This window comes from Nannospalax galili, unplaced genomic scaffold (assembly GCF_000622305.1).
Source record: "Nannospalax galili isolate Female #2095 unplaced genomic scaffold, S.galili_v1.0 scaffold2160, whole genome shotgun sequence".
NCBI classification, from domain to species: Eukaryota; Metazoa; Chordata; class Mammalia; order Rodentia; family Spalacidae; genus Nannospalax; species Nannospalax galili.
The window spans coordinates 345,114-362,362 of NW_008345983.1; the positions used below are offsets into that span (position 1 = coordinate 345,114).

Genomic DNA, 17,249 nt, shown 5'->3' on the forward strand with positions numbered 1-17,249 from the left:
ATGTAAACACCTGAACTTCTGTCTTCAGGAACAGGAGCAGAGAAGGAGGGTATGCAGGTTTCGGATTGGCTAGCTATGTTTACACCCTGCTAAGTCACATTCATCATAACTGTTAGGTTCTCGTTGGCCCTTGGTTGGTCAACTTGGGAACATGTAGGTCTGATCTTAGAGATGAAAAAACATCATTTGTGGAAATTAAAAGGGATGCTATTACATAATCCATAGTGGAGAGGACTGGTCCTCCTGCTGCTAACAGAGACTTATCTGATTCAGAGGCTCAGTGAGGCCAAGTTAGAGAATCCCTGCTTGGATACACACTAAAGCCCTGGGCAGGTGCTCCCAACACTCAACAGGCATTCACAACCGAACTCTCACTGTGGAATACTGGCATGAGAGTGGATTACAGCTCCAGTCAGTGAGAAGAGCCAGTGATGGTAGCTCCTGGGTGCTCTTGGAGAGGTTTTCTAGGTCATAAAAAATGAAGTGGAAGGTTGTGGAGAGCTGGACACAGCCATTGCCCATGGTGGTGCCTTCCTGTTTGAATCTGAAAAAATCTTGATTTCTACTTTCACACTTTTCTGCTTTGCAAGGGAAACAGGCTATGAAAAATACAGCCTGAAGTGTAGTGCCAGCATGACATAGAGAATCAAGTGAATGGAAGGGCCAGTTCTGAAGCTAGGCAAAACACAAGGTACATTTATCTGCAACCATGGGGAATGAGACAACCCCAGATCATCAATAATTTTATTAGAGAAAAGCATCAGATAAAAATAATCATTGCATACAGAGTTAGGGTATTAAGGGTTTTTTTTTTTTGGACACTGTTCAGAAATATTTGATGATTAATGTTGGACATCAACTTAACTGGATTGAGAGACATTAAGCAACAGTTCATTTTGATTGTCACCCTGATGTGATTAACAATTTCCTAGATTACTGAACGCACCTCTGAGTGTTTCAAGGGACTATTTGGCCCTGAGAGTCTGACCTAAGGGTCAATTTAATCCCTTGACTGATTTGTGATATTATTATTAGGAGGCTGGGTGGAGTTTGTTGGAGAAAAACAGGCCCTGAGCAGGTTCTAGGGAGCTTCCTGCCCTTTGTCTTTGTTTCTGTCTATTGCAGGCACACTGTGATAATTTTGCCAAGTGCTCTGGGCCAAGCAGGCAGACTAAATGCATGGGCTGTGAGTCAAAATAAACCTCCCCTCCTTTAAGTTGCTCTTTCCAGGGCACAAAATCTTGATGAACATACTTGAGAAATGGGCAGAGTATTTGCCTGGTGTGTCTATGAGATGTTTCCAGAGGAGACAGTCGTGTGGGGAGGTCCACCCTAAAAGTGGATTGGGCCATTTGCCTTGGGCAGGGTTTGCTAGAGGGACAGAACCAAAATACTTTCCCAGCACCTGTCACTCTAAGATATGACTCCAGGCGGTCCAGCCCTTGAGCATGGATTTGTAGAGCTGGTTTCCAGAGCTCTTCAGGCTCCAGCCTTGGGCTGCGGTTGCTTCACAGGTCCCTATTGTCCTGAGGACTCTGGGTGGTTGTGCTCAGCAGCTACTGGTTCCAACAGCTGTTCAGCCAGCTCTTTAGGTCCTAGTGGGTGTGCTCAGCTTGTAATAATGGGAGCCAACCTAAGCAATCTTCTCTTATAATTATGTGTGTGTTATTTATTCAGCTACTCTGGAGAACCCTAATTCAAAGTGAATGTGGTAAGAATGACTCCATTGACTGTCAAGTTCCACCTGTCCACACACACGCCACCCAATTGGCCATGGATGAAGATATAGCTGTGCTCATAGTCCACAATGGCTCCAGCCTGCGCAAAGCCGGCTTCGTGGGAGTTGAAGCCCTGGCCGATGCTTGCTCCCTGGGCTTTCCGGTCTTTTGTGGGCCTCCTGTGGCACCAGGTGGGCATGGGCCAGAAAGACTCCTACTTGGGTGATGAGGCCCAGAGCAAGTATCCTGACCCTGAAGTACCCATTGACTCGGCTTTGTCACCAACCAGGAGAACATGGAGAAGATTTGGCACCTTCTACAATGAGCTGCTGTGTTACCCCCGGGGACTGCTCATCAAGGATCCTCTGAACCCTAAGGCCAGCCGTGAAAAGATGGCACAGGTCATGCTTCAGACCTTCAACACCCCAGCCATGTATGTAGCCAACAGGGTGTGCTGTCCCTGTAGCCTCTGGTGGTACCACTGGCATCGTGATGGACTCTGGCGACTGGGTCACCCACTCCATGTCCATCTATGAGGGCTATGCTCTCCCCCATCTATCCTGCATCTGGACCTGGCTGCCAGGACCTGACAGACTACCTCATGAAGATCCTGACGGAGCATGGCTACAGCTTTACCACCACAGCTGAGCGGGAAAGCATGTGTGACATCAAGGAGAAGCTGTGCTACCTTGTCCTTTACTTAGAGCAGGAGATAGCCACCACTGCATCTTCCTCCTCCCTGGAGAGGAGCTATGAGCTGCCTCATGGCCAGGTCATCACCATTGGCAATGAGTGCTTCTGCTGCCCGGAGGCGCTCTTCCAGCCTTCCTTTCTGGGCATGGAATCCTGCGGTATCCACAAAACCACCTTCAATTCCACCATGAAGTGTGATGCGGACATCTACAAGGATCTCTATGCCAAAAGAGTGCTGTCCCCTGGCCCTCTCATGGGTGTCACCTACCTCCTCAGTCCATACCCCCAACAGATGGACAGGCCTTGTGCTCTCACTCTGAGGCTAAAAATTCCATCTAGTTTTTTACTGTTTGTGTATCTGTGTGTGTGTGTGTGTGTGTGTGTGTGTGTGCCCATGCACATGTATGTGCACAGCACACAAGTGGAGGTCAAAGGAAAATCAGGTGTTGGTTCTCTCCTTCTACCATGTTGGTTCCAGGGCTTGAATTCAAGTCATCATATGCGGCAGCAAGCACCTTTGCTTGCAGAGCCATCTTGTGAGGATGGTGAAGGTAAGACACCTGTCGAACATTTGCTGATGTGTTGACTAGCCTCACAAGGCAGAAATTATTTTCTCTATTATTTTTCTAATTACTGTTTAGTTTGTTAATTAAAGGGAGAAGAAGCTAGGTAGCCCCTCCCTTTGTGTCAACAACCTCAAGCGACACCAGTCACAAACATGCAGCTCCTGGAAAAAGACCAAGTGTTTGGGCAAGTCTAATGTTGAAGATGGATTAGATTCTATTTTTCTAAGATATATTTTGATTATGAGTATGTGTGTATGACTGTGTGTGGGTATGTGCACATGAGTGCAGGTGCCCAAGGAGGTCAGAAGCTGTGGATCCCACTGGAGCTAGACTTACAGGTAGTTTTAAGCTGGTTGTGGGTACTGGGAACTGAAGTTAGGCTCTCTCAAGAACAGCAAGCACTCTTAAACCATTGAGCCATTTCTCTAGTCCCAGATTTTATTTACATTTTTAAAAATACAAATTATACATATATAGTCATAGTTTTTTTCCTTGTACAAATAAGGAATGGTATTTTTTACTTTATGGTTAAAATTCTCTCCTATTTGCTGTGTTGGTTTGAGAGTACCCTAAGTGTGGCAGGTAGCCAGGGTGTGCAAAGTTGATTGCATCCTGTGTCTTTCATTCTTTAAAAGATGCAAAGCATTTTCTCATGTTCTTTTTTTTAATGTGTGTGTTTATGTATGTGTATACAGGTGCATGTGCACATGTTTTGTATGTGGATGTCTAATGTTGACACAGTGTGTCTTCCTCAGCTAACTGTACACCTTATATATAGAGGAAGTCTCTCATTTGAACCCAAACTTGGGTTCCAGGAGTTTGGCTATTCTAGCTCGCTTGGTCCTGGGATTCCCTGTTGTCACCTCCTGCATGCTGGGATTACTCACTTACTTTCTTGGTGTTACACACTCACCCCACTTTCACATGGGTTCTGGGAATCTAAACTTGTCCTCATGCTTGCGGCAAGTGCTTTACATGCCCAGCACTCAAGAGTTATTTTTTCAACTTCCTTTCTTTATCCCTTCAAAAAGCCTCCACAGCTGTTTTGGCCCACTGATTGTGGATTCCTGCAGCTGAGAAGGGGGCCGGCAGAATCCCTCCACGTTCTTGTACCTTGCGTAGTTCTTCAACAGTTGTTGGGACACAATAGATTTCAGGAGAGTGAATGCACGTGTTGGCTCAGAAAGGTTAAATGATTTGTGAAAAGTTGCAGTTTGAGTAAAGAGCAGAGATAGAAATTGGACCCAAGGATCCTGATTTCTAAGCTGTTCTCTTAGCACCTGGGAGTGAGGTGTCAGAAACATCTCTGCTTCAGAAGGCTTTGTGTCCACGGAGACAGCCGGGCTGGCACAGCAGAAAAAGCTACAGCTCAGAGAGAGGCACATGCTGAGGCAGAGGAGGAGGATCTGTGTGTATTTGCCTTCAAGCAAACAGGCTAATTGAGTGAGTGGTCAGCTCTGGTGCAGACTCTCAGGTCAGGGATATTTCAGTGAAAATAGAACTTTTATATCAAGCTGAAATTAATGTTTTTATCACACAGAGAAATACATGTAATATTAAATGTGCCCATTTAACCACCTGGATTCTCAAAAACAAAAGAGAGAACTGTGATGGGATATAGCAAGTCCATACTGGGCACCCACCCAAAGAAAATGAAAGCAGCTGTTTGTGTTATCTTCTTAGCAGCATTATTGCAATAGACAAGAAGGAGAAGTGAATCAAGTGTCAGTTTGTGGATGAACTGTGTAAAAGGTTCATACTGTGGAATACTACTGAGTCATGAGAAAGAAAGAAAACTAGGTGTTTCATGAAGTATGGGTGAATCTTGACAATATTCTAACTGATACAAACAACTCAGAAGAAGGAAGTCATATTAAAACAGCCTAAAATAGTGTCTAGAAGGAGTCATGCAGAAATTTTTGTTCCTTTCATTAGATTTTTTTTTTTTTTTTTGGTCTTTTCGAGACAGGGTCTCCCTGAAGCCCCAGCTGACCTGGAACTTGCTATGTAGACCAGGCTGGCCTTGAATTCATAGAAATACACTTGCCTCTGCCTCCCAAGTGCTGGGGTTAAAGGTGTAAGCTATCATGCCCAGCCTTTCGTTAGATTTTTATCTTTTTCCAAATATAAAATTTTCTCTTGAGCCATACATTTTGTTTGAGCCCTGTATTCTAGGAAAGTAGAAAACCCTGAAGCCAGCTGTTGTGGCTAAGGGTCTCCCAGACACAGGCTTCTCAAGATACATGCTTGAAATGCAGGGAGCTCTGGACTTTGCAAAATGCGAGTCACACACACACACACACACACACACACACACACACACGCAAGTATCCTTAAGTTCTTATGTTGTCACTGTAGCTTAACTTTGTGTAATGTCTAATATTTTTATTGCTGAAAATAGATGACTCGTGTAAAGGGAACTGCTCTCCTTGATGATGGTGTTAAGATTAAAAAAAAAAAATCACCTATTTTTAACATACCGGTAAATGCTTCTTTCACAATGTAAACTAAGGGGACTAATGTGACCTCTGGTAAGGAGTCTCTGTTAAAGGGACAATCCTTCTCAGAAATGAAATTGCTCATAACTTTTGTTTGCCCTATTGTCTTTAATTTAAAAAATTGTTTTAACAATTGCCTTACCTTGCTGTAAACATACACATTAGATGTGCTCCATTGAGAGGATGTCATAGTTTCTCATACTTACATAATTTTTACTGTAGAAACAAAGTAATTTTTAATGAAATTGACATTTGTAAAAAATGCTCAAACATGCAAACTTTATAAAAGTGCATTACTTATTACAAAAACATCACATTTTCCAAAATATACGAAGAAAAAACTTTATACCACTTCCTTAAAGAAAACCAGCATAAGGCTTACATTTAATAAAACTCATAGCATATTACAATGGAGCGTCTCTATGAAAAGCAAAAGGAAATAGCAAATCTTGACTGCACAGAACTATTTGTTTGGTTGGTGTCAAATGCAAACTAGAAACATTTCATTCTCAGTAAGAATCGTGTGCTTCTTTAAGCATACTTTTTCCATTTTGAGCTGCAAAAGTCAGATAAAACAGATAGGAGATTAGTTTTTTTTTTTTTTGAGACAAGACTGTAACAGCATGCAGACTCCATGTAGTCTGATTTTTATCATGCTGAGGATAACTGCTCTCTCAGCATGCGCAGTGCTGGACCATGAGTTTCTACAGGCTGCTTGTGCCACGATAATCTTTTTGGCTGATCTTCAAAGAGGTTTCCAAATAGTGTTCAAACTTTAAACCATGAAAATCTCTCCGTGACTCAGATTGGAGGCTGAATCTGAACAGTAAATCAAAGGTAAGAGGTAATCACAGGGCTGGTGACCAAGGACAGCAAGTGGCAGCTGTTGCTTTCTGTGGCTCCCAGTACCGTGTCCAAGAGGCATGTGGATGTGCTTTCTACCATCCCTATTTTACAGTGTTCAGATGCTTTCCAATTGCTACTATGACATTTTCCTTCAATGGTTATACCTTTGGCAAACTCAGACTTACTCCCACTTCTGAGTCAAGCATCTACCAAGTTTGGTACTAGTTAAAATGCCTGAAACTACAAGTAAAATTTACAAATGAAATTAGCTTAAACAGGGAAGACATTTCTTACCACATGTAGCCATTCCCCAGATGCAAGCCTGGTTAGGGTTAGTTCAGTCTTCAGTTCAAATCCAAAATGATCCCAGACTCTTTCTGTCTTTGATCTCTCTGTTTGAATGTTGGTTGGGTCCTGTCTAACCTGCTGGCTTCATTCTTGGGCACAGCTATCTCATGAGTTAGGCAGATTATTCCCAGAGTCCCCAGAGACATTCCCCCATGTTTTTGGTGAGAATAAAGACAGGTGTTAATTCCTAAGTGAATCACTAATGACCGTGTGGGAGGGGAGATAAATTACCTTCAGATCCCTCAGATTAAGCAAGTTAATTTCTTTAATTTTTGAATTGTTTATTTTTTATATGTATGAGTGCTTTGCCTGCATGTGCATAAGTGCACCTGTGTTGTGCAGTGCCCGTGGAAGCCAGAAGAAGGCATTGGATCCTCTAGAACTGGAGTTGTTAGCTGCCGTGTAGGTGCTGGGAACTGAATCCTGCTCCTTCTGAAAGAGCAACCAGTACTCTTAACAACTAAGTCGTCTCAACTAGCCCCCAAATCAAGTTAATTTCTTGAGCTGACATTAATTCTTCAACATTATCTCAGATCCTTAGTTTGGTGATGCTCAGAAGGAGGTGGTGGACCCTGTGCAAATGTCAGTGTGCTCTGACCTTTTTCTCTCCAACAGTCATGCACAGCATCTTTAATGTAAGCTTGAAAATGTTGGTTATGATACGTGCAATTTTGTACAGACAGAAAACACTCACACTTACTAAGCCATTTTACAGGGAAACGTTTTTAAGGGTTATTTCCTGTGGAAGTTTAATCTCTTACTGTTGAGGCAAATCAAATCATGTGATGATACAGATCTGTGTGCTTAGAAATGCAGGTCTGTGTTTTTTCACTTTAATCTAATCCTTAAATTATATTCTTAGTGTTACTTCTTAACTTGCTTTTTGTTGTGTGTTCTTTTTCTTCTTTTTAAAAACAAATTAGCCACGAGTTATAATTATGTCTCTGTGTAATTAATGTAAGTATGGTGTGTCTGAGAGAGAGGCCAGAAAACGCCTTCCAAATTAAAATGTGGCAAAAGACCACAGGACTGAGATTCCATGGAGATTTCTAGAGCACTCCTCCCTCCCCTCCATCCCAAAGGCCAAACTGAGTTCACATTATTGAAATGTTTCTAGTTCCCATTTAAGAAACTGGTTTCCAAATTCAGGATCAAGCTTCCCATTTTCCTCAAATAAATCTATAATGTTGAAATCTAGAGAAATGTGGCTTCAAGAGTTTAGTAGTAAATCTCTTTACTTCCAAATGACAAATTTGTAAAGATTATGAATCTGTGTATGACATTTAAAAACTACTTGGTGTTCAGAATGAATCCTTCATCATCCTAATTACTTCAAATAATTTGAAGGAGAGAAAGTTGATAATGAAGATGTTTTTCATATATTTACACACACACACACACACACACACACACATAAACACACACTTAAGACAAACACAACTCTTTCTGGACCAATAAGGGAAACACAAATGAATTAGAACCTTAAGTTCAACGTGGCCAGCACTCAAGGTTGATTTGTGAATGAATCCCATGTTGGTTTTCATTAATTCATTATCTAAATATTTTCTGAACAATCAGTGCATGCCAAACACCAGTTTGAGTTCTAGAAATAAGTGGCGATGAAAACAGAAAGATTAAAGGCACACACCTTTAACCCCAGCACTAGGGAGGCAGAAGAAGGAGGACCTCTGTGAGATCAAGACTAGCCTGGTCTACATAGTGAGCTCCAGGCCATCTGGAACTTCAGGGGGACCCTGCCTCAAAAAACAAAACCCCAAACAACCAAAAACATGAAAGACCCTGCTCTTGTCCCTTGGAATTTACAGTCTTGTAAAGGAGAGACACATCTAAAAAATACTTATGTGAGCGTTAAGAGGAAAATAAAACAAGAAGGGGGAGGGGAGAGATTGAATGTGTGTGTGTGTGTGTGTGTGTGTGTGCATGTGTACAATGGTGATGTGTATATATGCAAGACACCTGCAGTTTTATATGAGGGAAAATGTGATCTTTGAGTAGCACTTAAATTGCTAAGAGAAGTGGGCATGAGGACACCCCTTCCTGGGGCAGGCTTTCTGGAGTACCTGGGTACAACCTTGACACCCAGGTTTCTGGCGCAGAGTCAGGGAGACTGAGGTAGGAGATGAAGTCAGGTTAGACCCTGGACAGCTTGAAAGGCAACAGTGGTTTATTGCAGCTTTGGAGAGACTTATCTGTTAAAAGTATGTGGCCAGGGATGGGCTATGGAATGCGGTGGTAGGAAGAGAGCAATATTTCTAAGTCTATTTTGAAGACAATTGATGGATCAAATATGAAAAATGAAAACATGTTGTATTTTATTTTGGGTGGCTTGCTACTATAACTGGAATTGAAGAAGGACAAAAAAAAAAAAAAACAAACCAAAACCAAAACCCTTTATTCTTTAGGACAGAAAAGGAATGCTGGACTAAGGCTTACTGGACCTAATAGCTGAGGAAGCTTTAGCTGTATGGCCTGGAGTGAAGTTCTTTCAAAGCTCTAGCTTTATTGGCTGATAGAAGTGTGCCAAGCAGCCATGCTGCCAAGGTGTGTTTGAAACTTCATAAATAAAGTTTTATTTGAACCAGAGCCATGCTTGATTGCCTGTGTGCTGTCTCTGGCTAATTTTTCATGATAGCAGCTGAGTTCAAAGGTCATCCTTACAAGGTGTTTGTTGGCTTTTAGACTAGGAATTCCATGAAGACACTGTTAATTATGTAGGATTTTGAGTATTTACTGCCTTTCTTGTTACTTAGGACTAGTAGAGGATTTCAGATTATCTGCAGCCAGTTCTAATAAGACCATCAACAGACAGCTGGAATTCAAATGGAGACATCACTGTGGCCCTGCATTTTGAGTGGAATGTGTTCCTGCATTTACTGCACTAAGAGATGAACACAGGGACTGGAGAGATGACTCAGCAATTAAGAGACTAGTTGCTTTTACAGAGAACCCAGGACTGGTTCCCAGGACCCACATGGGAGCTAACAACTGTCCATAGCTCCAGTTCCAAGGGATCCACCATCCTCTTCTGGCCTCCACTGGTACTGCAGGCACATGGTGTGCTTACATGCATACAGGTAAAACACTCATACACATAAATAAAAATAAAATAATTTATAAAAAGAGATGAACACAGTCTATGGTTAAATGACAAAGATACGACTTAAACACATTTTCTATTTATTATACTAGATAATCACGTCTTAATTTGTGTGCGCATTTACTCTTTCAGTCAGCCCATTTACATATCTGCAAAGGCTTAAAATCAAGTGTGAGTGGCATGTTGGAGCATTAATAGAGCACAATTACTGTAGATTTTATTATTTTTGTTTATAATTTCTCATTTTTATTAAAATGAAGACAATTGCATGAAAAAGTTCTTTTTGTTTTTTAAAGATGAATGTGATTCTAAACCTAAGTCCTGAAGCTCAGATTGATCCAGAGGGAAGAAATGTGTGGCAAATGTAAAGTTGTGGATCGTTTTGGCCTATTTCAGGGAACACACACACACACACACACACACACACGCACACACACACACACACTTCATGAAGGAAAAACTAGAAGATGAAGCAAGGAAGGGAAAGGCAGAGGTAATCTCCACAGTGCTGCCCTGGGCGCCATCTGAAGGTTGGTGCTGCCTGGCCCTCAGCCAGCAGGTCTAGCTGTCTTTCTTAACTGTCTTGTTCTCTTTACTTTCATGTTTCTCAAATATCCTCTTAGAATTTAGATTCAGTATAATTTTTTGAACTTTGTATTCACAAAGTAGTGAATTCCTCTTCTCATTTTGTATAATTCATCTAAGTAAACAGGCATCCCTTACTGTTATAAAAAAACAAACAGCGCTCACACAAAACATTAATAGAAACAAAAAAAATGAGAATGTTTTCATTGGCTACTGGAGTCAGCAGTGAGAATTGTTAATGAATGATCCTTTCCTTCCTTCCGACTCAAATATTTATGTTCCCGAATCCGGCAAGGAAGACAGTTATCAAGTTCCTGTTTCCACCTGATTGGAAGACTAAATAAAGGTGAACAAACTCAGGAATACATGAGGATGCTGAGCAGAGTAGGAAGGAAGCTCAAAACTTGCGTAGGCCCTCAAGAGAATAAGTATTAAAACACACACACACACACACACACAAAGTTAACAAACAAAACTCCAGTTGTTTTTTGGCTTTAGAATGAACATGAAGTGATAGCACATAGCCATCGTTTCTAATGATTCTTGGTTTATTAATTCAGTCATTTATAAAGGTGTTTGATTATTTTCTTCATTCACTAATTCTACATTCAGGGAGGTAGAATCTAGTGCTAAGATTCTAAAGGAAAAAAGCAATAATAATAATAATCAGAACCTACTTTATCAACAAGTATTTATCATTGAGGGACAAATTGCTGTGAAGTACAGGAGTCTTAAATTCAAATTATAAATTCTTGGTGGGTTCTTAAAGCTGTGTTGGCTGATGCTACATTGGTCATGATATTCACACATTTTTTTTGATACAAAGACCTTTTGATCTACATTGGAGGCCTGTTGCTCTGCATGAAAATGGTATTTTTAGTTGCAGATTGCTTGTGAAAATGAGTTGCAGTGAGGATTCCCACAAAGTTCTAAATTAAGCAGAACAGATGGTGCAATTAATGTTTTCTCCTAAGAAACCCTGAAGGAGCCAAACTTGCTGCAGTTTACCCTCTTCGTTGTGACATATTTGAGTTTCAGAGTGTTTCTGTGCATGGCTTTGTACATAGGTGTTCAGATAATTAGGGCTCCCTATGAGCAGATGTTTATCCAGTTTTCTGAATCTCTGCTCTTGTTCAAAAGGCTTCTCCCATATTTCATTAAGTTGTAATTTGATCAACTCTGGGCTTATGTTCCTTTGGTTAGCATCTCTAACATGGGCTCCCACATTGAAGATGCCAGTGATACACACAGTCTTTGGGGTCGGAATGCTCCTGTCTGTTCCCTTCTTGAATTTTTCTCTTTTTTCCTATTTTGTCTTGATAGTTTGGGAAAGTCCACATTTGTTGCTATTGTTTATTGTCCCATAATCTTTAATTTATATTTACTCATTTGATACCCCAAATTGTATCTTTTGTTACATCTTTGCCACAAGAAACTTATTTAAGGAAACTATAAGAAAATTTATAAGGAAAACGACAGTCACTGTGTCTGGTCAGCACTGTCTCTCTCCATCTCTTCTTATGGAATTCCTGGCACTAGGTACTCATGTCAGTGTCCTTGCACCTCTGTTCTGCATCTCCCACACTGTCAATCATTGACATCTGCTTTCCTGGAATTTATTTTACTCAGTTTCTCAAGTCATCGGTTTAGATCTCAAGGGGAATGATTCTTCAAGTTTTTCTGCTGATTTGTTTGGGAAATAATTTTCAGTTTTTAATCTATACAGGGATTCTTTTACTCTGAATCCGAATCATTTTATTTCTCCACAGTCTCTAGGGTCTGGAGGCCGCTGGATATGAGAAACATGGGCAAACTGGTAAGCCAGTGAGTGGCATCTGCAGCAACATGTCCCTGCCCCAAACCCTCAAGGTTCTTCCTTTCTCTGTAAGGTCTGAGAGGAAAGATTTTGGGAAGTGACTAGGTCATGAAAAACTTAAATCAGTTCTCCAGAGGTGTTCCGTTTCCCTGTCCTCTGTGACAAGATAATATATTAGAAAGCAAGTCCCTAATTTGGAATCAGACAGCACCTTGATCATTGACTTCCCCAAATACTCCAAAAGTTAAGTAAATTTCTATGGTTTACAAGCGGCCTAGCCCAAAGCATTTGGCTATAACAGTCCAGATGGACTTCGATGAAATACTTGCAGGTTGTGTATGTACGTATGTATATATGTGTGTATGTGTGCATTTGTAGGGTCTCACTCTGTAGCTCAGGTTATTGTGGAACTTGCTATGTAGCTAAAGCTGTCCTTGAACTCACAGTAATTCTCCTGATTATTGGAATTACAGGTATGAACTAGGTTTTAAACAAAAAAAAAGTCTCTCTTTTTTATTTTTAGCTGTCTTAACATTTCTGTGTGGTAGCTTCAATACACCTTATTATCATTATTATTATTAAATATTTTATTTTATTATTTTTGTGTGTGTATTGCCTGCATGTAGGTAAGTGCACCTGTGTTGTGCAATGCCTGTGAAGGACAGAAGAGGCTGTTGGATCCCCTGGAACTGGAGTTATGGACAGTTCTTAGCTGCCATGTGGGTGCTGGGATTCAAACCTGGGTCTTCTGCAAGAACAGTCAGTGTTCTTAACCGCTGAGCCATCTCTCCAGCCCCCTCAATAGACCTTATTTACCTTACATATGTACCTTTGTAATAAAAGTGACTTTTTAGAATAGGCATGATTTCATATTTGGTAATAATCATGGTAGTGTTTTTTGGAGACAGGTTCTTACTCTGTAGCTTTTGCTGGCCTGGTACTGTGTAGCCCAGGATGGCCTCAAGCTCACAGAAATCTTCCTGACTCGGGCTCTGGAGTGCTGGGGTTCCAGGTGAGAGCCACTATACCAGCACTGATATTTATCTTTTGTAGCACAGCAGTGTTGTATATAAAGCTCACGTTTGAGAACCACGTGATTAAGCTCCCCAAAAAGTCATTGAAATATCTCATGATGTTTTAAGTAAGTTTACAGTTCTTAGCTGGGCTGTATTCATAGATGTACTTGGCTGCAAGCAGCCTGGGGGCTACTGATTGGCTATGTCTATTCAAAGTTCTTCTCAGAGAATAATTCATTACTCGTTATAGCAGCCAAATGAGGAAAGTATTACTGTCATATTTTCTTTTCTGTGGGAGAACTAGGGTTTGTTTGAAAGCAAGTGAAAATGCCTGAGGTCCCAGACTTGTTGGTAGAGGTGTCCAGTGAAACCTGGGAAGTCTAGTTTGTGTGCACAGGTTTTTAAGGACCAAAGCTACACAGTGACACCATCCCAGTTCTCTAAAATTTTACTCATTTAAAGGACTTGGATCACACATTTTTCAGTGCAAATGAGTGCAAATGAGTGTGCATGTACATGTGTGAACTTGCATGTAAAGGCCACAGGTTGACATCAGGTGTTTTCCTCTACTGCTCTCCACTTTGTTTTTATATTTTTGAGAGAGTTTCTCACTGAACCTAGGGCTTATTAGGCTAGGCTGGCAGGTCAGCAAGATCAGGGGATTCACCTGTCTCCACCCAACTCCCCCAGCACTGGAGTTACAGGTGTATCCCACCATGCTGACTTTTTACATAGGTCCTGGGATTGAAATCAAGTCATTGTGTTTGCAGAATAAGCACCTTGCCTACTGAGTCATCTCTCCTCCCCATTTTTGACAGTTTTCAAGAAGTATATTTCCATGTAGAAACTTCCTTGGTGCTAACTGCTTTGCCGGTTGTTTCTTTTAAAGATAATAAAAGATAGATCTGTACCTTCCCTTTTCAAAACATAGAATTCCTATGATGAAAGAAAAGAAAGAAACCTCAACATTAGCTAAGTCATATAATTTTTTCTTACAGTGTTTCAAATATACAAATACATACATATACCTTGAAGAGGCTGCAATGTTGTTTGCATTTAGAATACTGCATCACAGATTAAGTTAATTCTAGAAATTCTTTTAAGGGCTGGGGTACAGCTTAGCAGCTCAGAGCTTCTAAGCGCATACAATGACTGGGTTTGAACTCAACATCCCAGATGTACACATGCAATTTCTTTTGATATTTTTATACATTATTCTGCCCCCAGCTTTTGATTGATGTTGAAAAAATTTCTTTTCTGACATAAAAGGGTCATTTTCTAAATTATTCATTTAATGTTATAATTAACATTATAACAATGTGACCATTGTTTTAGTCTGTTTTGGTCTAATTATATGTGTAGTTTCCTAAAATCTATTTAAAAATGCCTCCTCTATATCGTAAAAGAGGGATAGTATGAAAGAGTGGTGATAACATAGCTTGTCGAAATTTGAGTGAAGATGTCTAGAAACAAGGACTTTTACTCATTGTCTTAGACATGTGGGGAGATGGTATTATTTTTGCATTTAAAGAGTAGCGCTCTGGATCAGGACACATTAGGTTGAAACTTCTTCCTTCTGAATTTGAATTGTCACCTACCCAAAGTCACTTTGAATAATTTAATTAAGGTAGCTCTTAGCACCAATGGGGTCATTGTACATTCAATTAGCTCTTGGCAAGAACATTCAATAAAACATGTCCCTGAGACAGTGACTTTGCTGCATAAAAGGGAAGAAGAAGTAAGTGATGCTAACTCCATGGGACATCCTCCTGACATAATGAAAGTCTCTGGTTGCCTTAAACATGAATAGAGATGGGATGGCCCATCTTCTTCAATGACTATGCCTACTCAGTGATTCCTAATCTACTCATCCATGGTTTCATTAACACTGATTTCATTTCTTTATTACCCTGAGAAATATTCAAACCTGTTGCAGCCACTCAGTCAACCTTTATTTTCTACTCGCTGAAGTGTTGGAAACAGATTTGGGATGATTCTTCTCTTCTACAAACTTACAGCTCAATAATTATCATGATCACCAAGTGTTTAGATGTTTTGTGACAGGCCCTAGATGTGATATATAATTTTATTTTTGTGGTGCTCCTATGACATAGGTGGTGGTTGGTTCGGATTTGTAGCAGGAGAATCTGAGGCTAGTATGTTTCTTACCAAATTTGACACATTGGAAATTACCAGAGCTGGAATGCCATACTTCATTTCTGTATTACCAAGAAAGGTGCCCTGCGGTGAGAGGTCAGATCTTTAACTGTTATTGTGAGCTCCCATCAAGGTATTTAGAATGGTCTTAGATTTGCATCTGAAATTGGTGTTGTGCAGTATAAAGGTAAATAAATGGTGACGTTTATGCAAATAATTGAAGAGCTTAAATTTTCATGATATTAAGAATCAAGTTAAAAATGCCAGTGTAAGCTAAGGAAGAAGTTGAAAAAGAAAATTTAGGGCCTTTATAGTTTAATGCTGTATTTGTCAGTGTTGTCTAGAGGAAAGAACAAATAGAATGGGTATATATTACAAGGGAATTTACTAGATTGTCTTATGCAGTCTGGTCTGGATGGTCCAACAGTGGCTGTCTTCACACTGCAAGAGGCTAAGGACCCTAGAGCCGCTCAGTCCATAGTTCTGGGTGCCGCAGCAGTCTCAGTCTGGCACTGAAAGCCTGGAGGATTCCTGGAGAGCTGCTTGTCTTCATTCCATGTTGAAAGCCTGAAGAAGCTGAGCTCTGATGACAGCAGAGGACTGAGCAGTAGCAGGAGCAACAGAAGCAATGGCAGAGGAAGAATAGATGAACTTGTGAGCAAGACGTGAAGGCAAGCAAGGACATGCACATTTTCCCTTAGGACCTCCTACTATCTAGGTCTCCTCCAGAAAGTGCCACCCAGATTTGAGTGGGTCCTTTCACAGCATTTAACCTAATCCATGTAATCCCTCAAAGGTGTGCCTAGAGGCTCTTAGTTGATTCCAGATACAGTCAAGATGAATTTATCATCACAAATACCTTTAAGAGAAAATTTAATCTGCCTTTTGAATGAGAGGTCTTATATTTCTATAGTATGCTAGGCTCTACAAAGTATGCAACTGTCCCTGGGGTTGAGAGAGAATAACAAGGAAGGAGTTCCACATGGGCAGTTGTGGGACAGCAGAACTATCATCATGCTGATGGAGAGACAGCTTCACTAAGACATTCACAAAACAAAACAGGTGTTTACACCTTACATGTTACAGTTTACTGAAAGTTATTTTTACTGAATAGAGATTTCTTAAGAATAGCTATCTCAGGACTGGAGAGATGGTTCAGTGGTTAAGAGCACTGGCTGCTTTTGCAGAGGACCTGGGTTCAGTTCCTAGCATCCATATGGAAGCTATCGACTGTCCATAATTCCAGTTTCCAGAAATCTGACACCTTCTTCTGGCCTCCTTGGGCATTGCATGACATGAGTGCACTTACATACCTGCAAGCAAAACACTCATACACATAAAATAAAAATAAAATTTTAAAGATACTGCTATCTTGTAATTTAGATATTTCTTGAAAAACTAAGAAATTTGGGCTGGGGAGATGGTTCAGTGGTGAAGAGCACTTACTATTTTTTCAGAGGATCCAAGTTTGGTTCTAACACATACATGGTGGCTCAAAAATACCTGTAACTCCAGTTCTAGGAGAGCCAATGCCCTCTCCTCACCTCCACAGGCTTCTGCATGCATGTAGTACATACAAACTCATGCAAGCAAAATCTTTAAAATATAACAAATTTAAAGGCTTAAGCACTAAAGAACTTATACATATTAATTATATTTATCTTTGAAAATAAAAGAATATATGTTATAAAACTGTTGAATATTCAGCTGAGACTTCTAAGGAGAGCTTATAAGAATGTCATACTTTTCATAGAATGCATTTTATATAATTTATTAATGATATTTCTAACTCACCTGAAACCCACAAAACAGCATTGAACACCACACACACACACACAGTGCTGGATAGCTTTAGTGTCAACTTGACACACCTGGGTTGAGGGAGCCT

At 40.5% G+C, this 17,249-nt stretch overlaps 1 pseudogene; it reads left to right on the forward strand.

The window, feature by feature from the left end:
• Nucleotides 1-1,773: 1,773 nt before the first annotated feature.
• On the forward strand, nt 1,774-2,759 carry LOC103741493 (annotated as a pseudogene).
• Nucleotides 2,760-17,249: the final 14,490 nt, after the last annotated feature.